We start from the raw sequence: 14,915 nt of genomic DNA on the forward strand, positions 1-14,915 counted from the left end.
GGTGGGTCTGGCGCAAAGGTTGTTTGACACAGCTAATTTTTGCTTGCTGTGGAGACATGTTGTGGACTTTCCAGGCCCAACACGTTCTTCTTTGCGCTGCAGGTTTCTTTGCGCTATTGAATCTTTGAATCTGCTCCCCACGCTATTCTTTTCGTCCATGCAATGATCTTTCTTGCGCAAAGTTGTTAGCGCAGATTTAGTGCTTTTTTTGTAAATTAGGCCCATGGACTCCTACTGCAAGTACCATATTCTAAACGTACAATGCTGAAGTGAAATTGGCAGGAAACAAATATTACAAATATTGAACAGTGGTAACTTATGCCATTGCCTGCAGGTAATGTCAATGATTTATATACTCCATTCCAAACCAAGACACAACATAACTTCAAACTTTATTTTACAAATACTTATTATGTACATGAAAACTGCAAGTAGCATTCACTTTCTTTTCTTTACTTTACTCTTAAACATGACAAGTATATAGTCTGCAAATTGAGGACCAAGTTGGAGCAGCTCATTTTGAAAGTGCTTCTTCCCACAAAAAACATATGCAGCAAATCCACATTAATGTCAATGCTGCTGAGTACTGGCAGTCCAGAAAAGGCATGGGTATCATAAAATCACTTTAAACCCAGTCACATACAGAGGCACCCATGGTGGCATAGAGGCTTTCGCATAACCTACGGGTTATCACTTCTTTGGCATCTCCTATAGCATCTGTAGCACAGAAATGTTGAACACTCATCAGCTGGTCTTTGTTCTTTGTCAGTACAGGCCAAGTGGAACCATAGATTGCAGGTATCACACGCAATCTAAACAAAATATGAACAGTAGTTTAGGATTCAAGTAACGTTAAATGCGGTCAGCATCACTACATATGGCAATAGTTATTAAAATACTGTATTTATGAAATCAACGGTAAAGAACATTAATTGAAATGAAAGAAAAATAACAGATTACCAACTATGTATGTGAATGCCAGGCCTTCAAATCAAAACACTAACAGTTTTACATAGAATAATTTCCACATAGTTGTGTGTCGAATTGTAAATTATTGCAGCCTTGGTGTTCAATACATTGAATATACATATATACAATGTGCAATGTGACGGATCGCAGAATTCAGTCACTTCTCCACAGTGGGGAGCCTTTCCCGGTGAGGCTAGGGAGGTGAGCTTGCTATGAGATACCCACCTTAGTGGTAGAGGCAAGCGAAACTTCACCGTAAGAGAGCCCCACCCCTTGGGGAGTAAAACTCCCATGGGGTGTAGAAACCTTTTATCTATGTGTGAAGAAAAATGAGTACACTACTGTGAAGAAGACCGTCCGAGTAATGCAAAGTACTCCGATAATATAGAGATGTTTGACGCTCTGCCGGGGAAAGCCTAGCTATGCAAGATAAATCCTGTTGGGGAGAAAAGCCCAGGAGATTTGAATTAGCTGTGCAAGGAAAGCTGAACCAGACCGGGCCACGCAGCCTCCAAGCATTTACACAAAGTGGCGAGTGAAGGCGACATGAGAAAAGGCTGAAGTGAGAATAACTGAGGCAAGGAGACATCAGACAAGTTAGAGTCCATGGAGGATGCATGACCGGGAGTTGGTGGAGTGCGACGTCCAATGTTCTCATAAGACTACTTGTGACTTAGCCAATCTTTGAAATAACAGTTAGGAATGAAAACAAAACACTGAAAATCATATGTATTACCCAATTTTGCACCCCATCACTCTGTCCATCAACGGTCGAAGTAACCTCTGCACAAATGTGGCACAGATTACTCATGTCATCTGTAAGAAGTCATAAAAATACAGTTTACTATGTGTACATGAAATATTGTAAATATACAGGCAATTTATATTCACTTTAAAGACACAGTATGGTAAGTTACTTCATGAAAATCACATGAGCACTTGAAGAATGTTGTCCATTAAATTACACGCACAATATACTTCACACATACCAGAGGTACGTTGTATCTTATGGCAGTTTAATCAAAGTTGTTCACACAGGACAATGCAATGTGCATCCTGCAATAATTTTAACAATATCATATAGCCTTTTATCCTGACTTTAAGTGCCAGTAATGACATAATTTTTTAGCGGTAGGGAACCTGCTAAGCTCCAGCTTTTGGATGGACATAAGTCAAGTGCCCCACCGGCAAACTCCTAGTCAGCCCATCTGGTAAAGTGCTGGTATTCATGAAAACTGGAACTTTAATTCCGGACCGCCGAAACTGAATGAGGCCCTTTGATTGCATGCTTACTGCTTATTTTTTCGTTTTCAATATCTTAACAATGTGGTCCAATGTCATTCTCATGACTGTTATGTTGGTGTTTGGTAGGCAAGATTGTATGCAGTGACCCTCAGGGAGACTACGCCAGTCTTGTCCTCTTGGTATTAGGTAACCCACTTATTGGTATAGGTCTGTACTACACAAGTTGGTAGTGTGACTGAACATCCAGGCTTATCTCAAGAGGGTTCAAGGTGATCTGTAGAGCTGTAGCATCAAAATGCACAAATACAAGTATTCAAATAACACTTACACTCAAGGTTTTCTAGTAAAATAATTATTTATGTAATGGTTAGGTTTAGATAAGCATTCTTTAAAAAGGACAATGTGCAACAATAAAAATACACTTCATAACACGTTCTCACAATCAAGATAAGCAAGTAGATATTCGTGAGAGAAGCTTCATACACACTTCCTACACCCTGAGGTGACTTCACTAAGTAGGACAGTATTGGCATTTATATATCACTTTTGTGCTTGGTAAATTCTGAGGTTGGCAGAAAGCAAAGGTTAAAGGAAGGAAAAAGGTTAACAGGTTCTCAGAGCATGTGAGCACTTTCAAATCTTCCAATGAAGTCTAGATAAAAACCTTTACCAGCACTCTTAGTTAAAAACCAATGTCTCACCTATGAGGGACAGTTAGAATCAAAGTCAATGGGACAGAAGAGTCTGCAAGGAGCCAAAACAACCAAAGTCAATTTGGAGCAAAGTCTATGGAGCGGAAGCACTTCTTAGAAAGCAAAAAGTCTTGCACAAAGTTGGAGAGTTTGTTGCAGAAAAGCACTGTTGGGACACGATCGTTTAAACTTTGTCAAACGTTAGAGCTAAAATATCTCTAGAAAGGCAGCTACTGCAAGTCTCAACTGATACAAGCAAGCTACAGACAAAGAGGTAAGTACCCCTGAGTCAGAACAGTACCATAGTTTAAAAGAAGAGGATCCAGCTGGCTTCTATCCTGGTTGCAGACTTGCAGATCCTGGGTTCCTGGACCTCAGTCGTGGGGACAAGAGGAAGGACGTCTGGAGGACTCCTGCACAGCAGTTTGGAGGTTGGCGGCAGCTATGGGCTCTTTTCAGTTTAGCGGCCCTTTGCGGTTTCAGCTACTGTCAATTAGCACCACCGCAGATCTTGGAGACTGGATGGGCTTCCATCGCTCTCTGAGTCCAGCGGTCTGGTGTGGTGACTCAAGCTTGGGTCGTCCTGCTTCCGGAGAGTCCTCAGGATTTTCCTGGAGCTTCGGTATGGCTTAAAGTCGATGCACTCGACTATGGATTTCTCGACCCTTGGCACTTCGTTCCAGCAGTACAGGGAGTTGGGGAAGGTCTTCCAGCAAAGTTCTTCTTGGGGTTAGCTGGTCTCACCAACCCAAGGGTAGAAGTTGTCCTTTCCAGAGCTGCTCTTGTCGATTAGGAAAAGCAGTTTCAGCACAGCAGCAGGGCTTCACCAGGCAGTTCAACGGTCCAGGAGGATGCAGCAAGCTTCTCTTCACAATTCCTTTGTCGGATGTTTCTTCCAGTGGTGGACTGTCTGTTAAACGGGATATCATATTGTGCCTCCTTTATAGTATATATTGGCCTAAGCCCAGTCGCTCTGCGAAGAAATCCACGTTGTAAAGTTCTGATTTTAGATCGACTTTGCCGCCATTTTAGGTTCATCCGCCATTTTGATTCTCGCTCCAAAGTCACCCTTTGTTCTAAAATGGTGGACAGTGTTCTTCTGTTTGTAACATGGCCGACTCGACCTTCGCATTTGGGTTAGTGCCTAAACTGCCCGCAGGCCAAATGTTAGGGTCATGTAATAAGACCTTGTCCTTCGTTGACCTGTGGATTGAGGATTACCTGTGCCAACGAAACCGATCCGTGAGCATATATTAAGCACAATGTTGTTTAAATACTGAATGCGAACATTTGAACTACATTGTATAAAACGTGTACGAAGGCTTAATGTTAAATCCGAAGATACACTGTTCCTATTGTGACCTGTTTGTGTATGAACTAGGAATAACCCATATGCATATAGATGACCAAATTAGTAGTGAACCCGGCACAAACCCCTAACCCGAAGAATGATTGACCTATAGGTGGGCTGGACATCAGATTAGAAATTGTATAAAAGAGCAAATGTTCTGATGTACAGTCCCACTCACTACACACACTGAAAGGCCTGGTATTCGCTGTGATGTACTGAGGGCCAGATAGCTATCCGATACTTTGTTCATTTGAAAACTGTTCAGTTACTTTGAATAAAGATCTGTGAATCTTTATAACCTGTGTTTGGTGTATTTCCTTCGAAGGTACTCGGCCTCGATATTTCCTTTTGCTTTTACATGTCTTCAATACAAGAAGCCTCGCCTTTCATGCAGGTTTCTCCCATTCATGCACAGCCTAGCTGTCACTCACAGCAGGCTGGCTGTCCTATAAGGACAGCCAGCCAATAAGGACTGGGTGCATTCAGGTTACGAAGGAGACTAAGGACAGGGAGTTTCGGCACCTCCCTCGCTTCCTTGTTTTGCGTGCAGAGTAAAACCCAAGAGAGACCTCACAAGCAAGAAATGGCAAAAAAAGAAGACTGGGGCCATTTTGACAAAATGGTCACCCATGGGCTGCAGCTGACAATTCAGCCAGCGGTAGAAAAGCACAATGGTAGGAAAATTAATCCACTGCCACAAGCCATTAAAAGTCGTGAGGGTAACATAAAAAAGATATTACATGAGTAAGTAGGAAAAGGAGCTACTAAGTAACCCACCAGCACTCCACGTAAAATGGTGTGTGCTGGACCAAAAGGTAAGTAAAGTCAATTTCACTTCACTATACTTGGGAACTGTAGTTCACCCAAGAAAAGGTATTTAAACCTTCAGAGAAATCTAAAGGATTTCTTTGTGACACTGCACTGAAGGTGCTGTGTGTCACCATACAAAAAGTATATTCCTATGGAGTTTGTCAGACTACAAAAACAAAGGAAATGCAACTACAAATCAGATCAAAACACATGAGTGAGTGAGAAAAAGGGTGTCACTCCCTCCATGGTTAAAAATAAAAAGTCCTAAAGTCCAGCAAGAGCTGGGGGTCTCTAAGGTTGAAGGGAATTAGCACAGAAATGTAAATTGTCCCTAACAGTGTTTTCCCAAAATCTATGCCCAAAAGTACCAACCATTTATATCTTTTTTTAAAATCCTGGAATGGGGCTTGCATAACAGCCTGAAGTAGCTTTCTATTTCTTCCCTTCCAATTTCAATGGCTTGACAAGTAACAGCTGTTCTGCTTTAAGCAACGCCGCCAGTCTGATGTGCCGATCCTTCAAAGTGCGCTTGGTAAAGCCACGACAGATCTCGCATTCCTCCTCCTTGTGTGTCGGGTGAAGATAATGAAGGCACTTGGAATTATTGTCCTCCACGTAAACATTCCTCAAACCGCAGCTGGTGCTGAGTTGAAGAGGGAAGCCCCGTCCTTCTTCTCCTCCGACATGGTCCGGTGTAGGCCCGATGGCCTTCTGGAAACTTCGAATGACAAACACTCGGTAAACATCTGAAGATGGCTCACAGAGGAGGGGCTTAGGGAGAGGGCTGTCATTGGCTGGGGGCAGTAGAATCCAGAGCTCAATGATTGGTTTATAGGAGAAAGACAGTTTGTAAACAAAAGTGAAACTGTTTTCTTTTACTGAGGATTCCCAGCCTGAAGACGGTGAATATTCATGAGCATGTGAATCCATGCCAGACCCCATGCTGGAGAATAATTATTTACAACTGAAACCTTGAGTGTAAGTGTTACTTGGTTCCTTGTATTGACTGATTTCATCTGTACAGCTCTACAGCTCACATATACCCTTCTTGAGATAGCCCTGGCTGCTCAGTCACACTACCAACTTGTGGAGTACAGACCTATACCAAAAGGTGGGTTACCTAATACCAAGAAGATAAATCTTGTGTAGTCTCACCCAGTGTGACTACACCAATTCCTACCTAACGGCACCTGATTCATTGAGAGGCGTATGCCTGACACCTCTCTAAACAGACAAGTGTACATCTCAGTAGAACATCTACCAAGTTGAAAATTCTATGCTACATATCTAACCTTAAATGTCGTATGAATGGGTGTGGTACCAAATTGTGGGCTTGTCAATGGAAATTGAAAGTATGACCATTAAGGGTTATAGAGCAAGGAAAGAGCCTAAACTACTGTCGAGACATTTAGAATTGGAAAGTTGAAACTGTCCTGAATACATTTTCTACTCCATTTCATTATATAATATACAGAAGTACTCATAGCACCTAAAAACACATCAGTGTCTTTTAGGTGGTGTAAGAAGTCTAGAACATCACTACTTCTGAGCAACATATGTGCCTTTCATATTATTCACCACAGAATGATGAAATGCTTTGTCAGTGGGATTTCATACAAGCGTAACTTGCATAATCTTGCCCAACAATGAATAGAGCTGCCCATTGCTTAAGTCCTACCCAACAGTTTGTGTGAGTGTGAAAGTGAAACTGTGTTCAAGGAAATGAGTGCGATGGATGGAGCAAGCGTACAAGTGTGTGAGAACAGTTTTGGGCTCTTTCACTTGAAAACATACCGCCACCAAAGCATTAGATAGATAATTTCCTCCAGCATTTTACAGCTGAAGGGTGCTTACATAGCCAATTTGGATTACATTTTCTGTGTGCCGGCGCCTCCCTGAAACCCAACGGCTTTGAAAGCGATCACCAAACAAACACCTTGGTTTGGTATGGTTTTGTTCATTTATATAGCGCCTATACACAGACTAGTGTTTCAAAGCACTCAAGGAGGGTGGGGAACATGGGGAAAAAAACAACTGCAACTCAGAGAACTTGTTTAAATTCTGAGACAATAATAGTCTCCACAGGCAGAGTAAGTGCGTAAAATACATTTAACAGTTTGAGATACAGCAAATAGGCCTGATGGTGATTCTGCAGTTTTACCAGTACAATTGAGGGTGCATACAATGGAGAACAGACAGGCGATCTTCAGGCACAGGGTGCATGGATCGGCTAAGTGCTTAGATGGTCACAGGGATGGGGAGTACCAAGTACACCCGGTCATTGGAGACTGGGGTAAGTGCAGAGAGAGCCAATCTCTTGGGTTATTTCACAAGTGCAGTGAGTGTGGGTGGGATGCAGTGCACTGAGGCAAGTGTGAAAGAAGACTGGCGGGGGTGCCTGCGACCTATGAGACTCCGAGGCACACCAGGCGGCCAGTCAGCAAGCTAGAGGAAGAGCGGGAGAGAGCAGAGAACTAGGTTAGCAGGGTAGTGGGAGAGATTAGGAAGAGGAGAAGAGGAAGTTCTTGAGGAGTTTCTGTAATTTATGAAGATCAGGCTCAAGACGGAGGGCGGCAAGGAGGCTATTCTAGAAGGGAAGCACCTGCTGAGGATAAGGATCTCCCTCCAAATCTCTGCTTGCAGAACCGGCTCACTCGTAGAAGGTTGGAGGTAGATGAGCAGAGGGCTCGTGAGGGACAGTATTTAGGAAAGCTGCATTGCAGGTAGGTAGGTCCCAGGTCCCAGAAAGCCTGGTAAACAATGCAGAGGGTCTTGACCTTGATCCTTGCAGCCACAGGGAGCCAGTGACGGGATTGCAGCGGCAGAGAGATGCGGTTCCTGGTCTTGAGGCAAAGGATAAGTCTTGCGGTTCTATTCTGGATGAGTTGCAGACGGCGAGGGGCAGAAGGGAGTTTGAGGAAGAGGCTGTTGCAATAGTCCAGCCAAGAGAGAACCAGTGCTCTGGAGACAGTGCGCTGCTGGGGGAAAGTGAGGAAAGGTAAAGTACCTCTGAGGAGGTGTAGCTGACAGTTAGACTTTTTACAGATGTCCTGAATGTGAGAGGAGAAGGAGAGAGGAGTCAAAAATGACCCCAAGGTTTCTTGCCTCGCAGGTGGGTGCGGGCGCAGGACCAAGGGAGGCCGGCCACAGTGAAAGTGGGAAAGCGGGAGCAGGGGTCCCAATGCGAACGATCTCAATCTTACTGGAGTTGAGGCAGAGGTCGTTTGCAGCACACAATGACTGATTAGCGGACAGACATTCAGATATGAGCTGAAGAGTAGGTGGCGGCTGAGGGTAGCCTGAAAGATAGTTATGTGTCATCCTCGTAACACTGGATGTTAGAGGTGAAAGTGACAATCACACGTGCCAAGGCAACCATATAGACATTGAAGAACCAGGGGGATGCCATATGTTGATAGAGCTATAGTCGAGAGAAACATTATGAGTTCAGCCTGGAATGGGCGGTCGGAGAGAAAGGAGGTTAACCATGCCACAGCCTGACCTGTGAATCCCAGGGTGTCACGGAGACGTGCGATCAGGATGTTGTGGTTAACCCTGTCAAAGGCAGAGGAGAGGTCAAGGAGAATGAGGACAGAGGGAGTGTTAGTGTCAGGATTTCAGAGCACATCTTCACGGGTGTTCAGAAGAACAGTTTCCATGCCTCTGGAGGCTCTAATGCCAGACTGATGGTCATGGAAGCAACCAATAGATTCAGTGTGGAGGGTCAGCTGAGAGATAGCCTACTCCTCCAGGAGTTTGCCCAGGAAAGGAGTGATGGAGATAGGGCGGTAGTTTGTCAAAATGTAGGGGTCAGCATAGGAGTTTCTGACCAGCGGGTGCACAGGGCAGGGGCTAAGGGCAGTTGGAAAACCTCCAGTGGAAAAGGAGAGACTGCAGAGCTCAGCCAAGACTGGGGCGAGGGAGTCAATATTGTCTTTAATGGTTTTTTAGGGACAGGGTCCACCTCTTTGGATGAAGCCTTCATAGATCGGACTTATCTGGTCACCTCATCAGGTGTGATGGATGAGAGAAGAGATGGTAAGTAGAGGGGGGCCAAGGGAGGCTCTGGTATTGGTGTATGCAGTGGCGTAGAAGAGAGGGTGGAAAGGATGTCTTGGGTTTTTGTGGTGAAGTGTGAAGCCACAGCCGAGCAAAGGTCCTGGGTTGTTGTGACAGAAAGAGGCTTCTGCAGGATTGACCAGTTCCTTGCAGACTTTGAAAAGGTTGGCCGTGTTGTTTGATGCCGCAGAGATGCAGGCTTGAATAAAGACTCTTTTTTTGGAGCGGATGCAGAGTCAATATTGCCTTTAAAGGAGGCGGCAGGGCAGTTTGTCAGATAGTTTATTAGACACGTTCCATTTCCGCTGAGCTGCCATACTGTTGCGTTTTAGGGCAGCCAGGTTAGAGTCTTACCAAGAGTTGCACTTTTTGGAAGGCTTCAGTCGGACCCTCATGACAGGGGCAAGAGTGTCAAGAGTGTTGGAGATAGAGAGATTGAGGTTAGCGAGGGCTGTCTCAGGGTGGGAGTTAGCCAAAGGAATGGGTGGAGGACAGTAGGTTAAGGCAAAGGCAGCCAATGTCACTTTTTTCATGGGTCTGGTGACTTTGAAGCCAAGTGTCTGTGCCGGGTGTGTTGCAGCAAGAGGAGAGGAGGGCTTCAGGTGTGTTGAGAGAAGAGTGGTCAGTCCAAGAGAGGGAGGTAGTGAGAGGGATGTCGGTAGAGATGAGAACATCCAAGGTGTGGCCTGCGGTGTGCGTGGCGGTAGAGGGTAGGATAGAGAGGGAGAAAGTCGCAGAGGTTGCAGAATGGACCTGAGGAGTCAGGAGAGTCTAGATGCATGTTCAGATCACCCATTAGCAGGAGGAGGCCCGGTCAGCCCATTCCGAGATGAAGAGAGTGGACTGACCTGATGGCCGATAGGTGGCCATAATGAGAGACAATTTAGGGGAGAGTGAGAGTCTGCAAACTAGGCACCCGAAGGAGGAGTAGGCACGAGTAGGGTTGATGGATACAAGTATCCATTCAGGGAAGATGAGCGATAATCAAGATTCATGAGTTCGAGGAGGTTGCAGATGTCAGACGAGTATTTGACGGCAGAGTGAGTGTTGAGAGTGGCAATGTGGAGCAGCTTGCCATCTTTGAAGATCCCCCACCCCCCAGAGTGGCAAGAGGACAATGGGAATAGTGGAGGTTGGCGAAGGAGCCAAGGCCAACAAGGGAGCTGGGACAATACAGTAGGGCAGGAGCGCCTGTACAGAAGGGGGGGCTTAGAGGGCAAGGAGGCCTGTGTAGAGGAGGAGGAAGGCACAGAAGGGAAGGGAGCCTGTGCAGAGGAGGAGGAGGAGGAGGAGGAGGAGGAGGAGGAGTAGGAGGAGGGAACAGAAGGCAAGGGAGCCTGGCCGGAGGGAGAGGTGAGGTTAGAGAGGCGAGGGAGGAGCCTGTCAAGAGAATAAGGTTTGGTTGAGGACCCTGAACCATGATTGTTCCATTGAAAAAGACATTAATGATGACTCTGGAAATGGTGAAGAGGTCAAGAAAAACCACCCAGCGAGTGCCACCATTAATGGGAGAAGAGGCGATAGACGAGAGAAAGCCAGCAATGTAGTGAGTCCATAGGTCAGGTGCCTTAAGGAAGAAGAGGATGTCAGTGAGAGTCTCTCTGGCGGAAACCGTGATATAGTTGTCTGCAATAGGAAGGCCTGGGGTGGAGCCCAGTATGTCCTTCTTAAGTTTCTTCTGGCCAGATTTAGTGATAGGAGAAGGATATGAGATAGTTAGGAGACCTAGATGGCGACATGGTTGGCTGCAGTGGAGGGGGGAAGACACTTACCAGTGTTGGGCACTGATGCATTCGGGCGGGTAGGGGATGGGGTGGGTGGCACAAGGGAGGGGGGAGTCAGAGGGTTGCACACCAGCTAATGAAGACACCAAGCAACCCCAAGGCAAAGCTAGCTCGTTCACAGCAGGAAACAGTGAAAACAGAGTGCAGCTACTGAGCAGAGCTAAATTCGGTTTTGGCAAGACACAGTGAAAATGGAATGCAGCAACTGGGCACAGCTAAATTCGGTTTTGGCAAGGCAGGTGAAACCAGAATGCAGCAACTGGGCACAACTAAGTTCAATTTTGGCAAGCAAAATGAAAACAGAATGCAGCAACTGGGCACACCTAAATTCGGTTTTGGCAAGTCAGATGAAAACAGAATGCCGCAACTGGGCACAGCTTACCAGTTTATTCTCCTCCTGGTTAAGGCACGTAGTACAGTAGAAAATAACTGTAAAGGAAACCACAGTCTGCACCTTGAAGGGTTTCAGCACAGAGCACTGCTGTATGCAACCAGTGAGGGTAGTACGTCCGTACCTTTCCGTCTAAAAAGAAAGACACACATTTTAGACTGCAAATGCACACACACTTCTGCCAAATAGAACTGACTTAAAAAGTGTAAGGGCCTATAATTGCAAAACCCCATTCAAAACTCTGTGAATTAAACCTTAAATGTGAAAATGTGTGGACGGAGCTCAGTGTGATAAAAGGACTATGTAATCTATGTGTAAAAACAGAACTTTGTATCATGAAATGTTACCTGCGATGTACAGGGGACATGCACTTCCCAAGAGATTGAAAGACAACTGTTATAGCAAAAAGCAAATGTTTTCAATCAATGGACTATGGAGAATATCATTTTAAAGAACAAATTACACCACAGCACTTACACAAAACCCACACCAGGTGTAACTGGTTAGTGATTTGGGGGTGGGAAGATTATAGTCTTTATTTCCTTCAATAAGACACTTTTTTAGGAGATTAAAGACAAGACGAATTATATCACAAAATGAAGCTTCCTACACCCTCACCTGAACTGTAATGAGGTTTATGACCCTCTCAAAGAAGCACTACAATGAACACCCCGCTATAAGAAGGATTGGACTCCTTTCAGCGGTAGAAACATAACCCTGTAACTTTAATAAAAGCTGACTTCTATCCCAAGCTTGCCCCTCTCACAAACACATCATCCACTGTGGTGTCCCAGAAGGATCCTGCACTGCTCCCACACTATACAATCTCTTTACTAAGCCCCTTTTTGATAGACTGGATGCACTTCGTATCGCATACACTAATTATGCTGATGATACCCAAGTGCTCCTTCCCTTAACCAGTATATATCACCAAGACGCCACAGCATTAAGACTAATCTACTCCACTATCCAAGCATGGATGGCCACTAACGGCCTATGCCTTAACGGGGACAAGACAGAAAACCTCATTCTTGGTAAAAAGGCTACTCTAGCCAAACTAGACTGCCTATACGCCAACTTCACCATAGACAAGTGCACCATCCCAGTCTTATCCTCAGTTAAAACTTTAGGGGTCCACATTGACGCTACCCTCTCTATGAACAAACGAGTTAGAGCCATTGTCTCTGCATCCGTCCTTAGCACGAAACTCATCAACGCTATTAAACCCTTCCTAACCAAGGAAACCTGCCTCTCCATAGCCACCATAGCACCATAGGAGCCAAGCTCGACTATTGTAACGCGCTCCTAGCCAGCACCTCTATGAAAAACGTAAACCGACTCCAAATAACCCAAAACAACTCCCTAAGAGCTGCATTAAGTATCCCCAGGAGAGACCACATCTCACAAGCTAGAAAGTCGGCTCACTGGCTCCCAGTCAAAGACCGCATCACATTCAAAATCCTCACAGCCACTCATGCATTAACTATACTGCACACCCTATCTTTCAGGCACGCTATCCAGATCCACCTCAAGCAGGCCCACAAGATCTAACTACACCGATTTACTCACTGTACCGCCCATTAACAGGGCCAAAGCAGGAGGGATAGGCTTCCCATACATAGCCGCTAAGCTGTGGAATTCACTCCCCACTGCCCTCAGAGCTGAAACCTCTCTCCCTGCCTTTAGAAGAAACCTCAAAACTGTTCTCTTCAACTAACCTGCCTTTCCCTCTCACTCCCTCCCCTCTCCCCTCTCCCCCTCTCTACCTGTTTCCTTAAATTGTTCCATGCACAGTTCACAGCAACTTTGCCTGTTTGTTTCCTGATATGTAACTAAGTGATGTTCATTCTCTGTAACAAGTGCCACAATGCCTCTGTGCTGATGTGCGCTCTACAAATATGAATAAATAAACAAATAAGCTACACTTTAATGAGAACTGTGATCGCAGTGCCTTCCAGAAAGGAAGAAAGGACCAGCACCTCCGAGCAGGTCTGTTTGATGAGGTCTGTCACACTCCTACAGCATGCACGCTCTTTAGCCCAACCACTATAACATTAAGAAAGCTGATTTTTACATCAATTAGTACAGTACTGTGCATGTTAGCCAACAAGAGGGTTGACTTGTTAAATTTGGCTATAACTGCAATTGAGGAACATTTAATTAAATACAACTGCTGTCTGCTTGCCTCACACAGTCATGAGGAGGCCCCACACATTACTGGGCAGGGCTTCAGACTGCATGTAAAAAAAGTAAGCTGCAGAAAGCCTCAACATTTAGAGGTACAAGGCACCTTATGCAGCCATGCTGTCTAATCACCCACCATTTGCACCATCTGTTACCCACACACCCATGCCTGCAGTAATCTAATGTTAATAATTCAGAACAAAACTGCTCATCACAACGGACAACATTCTGTGGGGTGGCTTGCAAATAAACATACAGTTTCAATCAGACAATAGAATACAACTGAATGAAAACTGTCTGGGTAGAATAACTCCACAAGTTACAAGAACACTTAATTGCCTGCCAGACAAACACTTTTAATCCCCATACAGACACAATACAAAACATACAGGGGCCTTTTCCTGCCATGAAAAATCCATGACTTCCCACCCACTCCTATTACAAATGAAATATGTGTGATGTGACAAGTACTGTAATCAGGAGATGTTAGGAAAGGAGTAATACCAAGGGAGATAGGCATGCTAATCCCCAACCATGTGCCTTTCCCAGTCACTTACCTGTCTCACTCCTATTCACCAATTTCAGTCTCTTTCCTCAGACTAAATGTTCAGGCTCTCTGCAGCTTATTTTTATACATGCAGTGTGAAGCCCTGCCCAGCAATGTCTGGGGCCGGCCCAAGACTGCGTGAGCCAATCAGACAGCAGTTACACTATTTAAATGTTCAATCACAGTTCTAGCAACATTTAAAAATCAACCCTCTTGTTGGCTAACAAGCCCAGCCCTGTGTGAGCCAATCAAAATCATTGCATTTATTTAAAATGTCTACCTACTCAATCACAGTTCCAGCAAAATTAAAACCAACCCTCTTCTTGGCTAACACACCCAGCCCTGTGTGAGCCAATCAAAATCATTGCATTTATTTAAAATGTCTACCTACTCAATCACAGTTCCAGCAACATTTAAAACCAACCCTCTTCTTGGCTAACAAACACAGCACTGTGTGAGCCAATCAACATCATTGCATTTATTTAAAATGTCTACCTACTCAATCACAGTTCCAGCAACATTTAAAATCAACCCTCTTGTTGGCTAACAGACACACATTTTTTTTTAAAAAACATGGAAATATCCCTGTTCACTTTTTCTTATAACATATTGAGTGGTCATTACAAGTTACTGATACCCTCATAGTTGCATTTTTTTAAATATCATGTAAGTGTTATAAAATTACACGATTATTTTCAGCATGCTAACAGCACACTAATTCTAATGTTCCTTAGCATCAAATATATCCAAACTACTTATAGAAGCAAGCTTAATTAACTATTGCATTTGTTGGAAACATTTTGAAAAAATAAACAGGTATCATTTTCCAGTTTTAATTAATAAAAAAAAAGAGGCAAACTTTCAGTCCATGTGTATTTGCCTC

The 14,915-nt window shown here is 44.6% G+C and overlaps 1 long non-coding RNA gene across 1 annotated transcript; it reads right to left on the reverse strand.

Annotated features, from left to right (window-relative positions):
- Positions 1–380: 380 nt before the first annotated feature.
- Positions 381–14,081, reverse strand: LOC138515607 (uncharacterized). Its single transcript, XR_011282102.1, has 4 exons — positions 14,043–14,081; positions 11,293–11,433; positions 1,706–1,785; positions 381–812 (listed from the first exon to the last, which is right to left on the reverse strand). It is a non-coding gene; the product is annotated as an uncharacterized lncRNA (long non-coding RNA).
- Positions 14,082–14,915: the final 834 nt, after the last annotated feature.

Source organism: Ambystoma mexicanum, chromosome 6q (genome assembly GCF_040938575.1).
Source record: "Ambystoma mexicanum isolate Mex_15411 chromosome 6q, UKY_AmexF1_1, whole genome shotgun sequence".
Classification (NCBI taxonomy): domain Eukaryota; kingdom Metazoa; phylum Chordata; class Amphibia; order Caudata; family Ambystomatidae; genus Ambystoma; species Ambystoma mexicanum.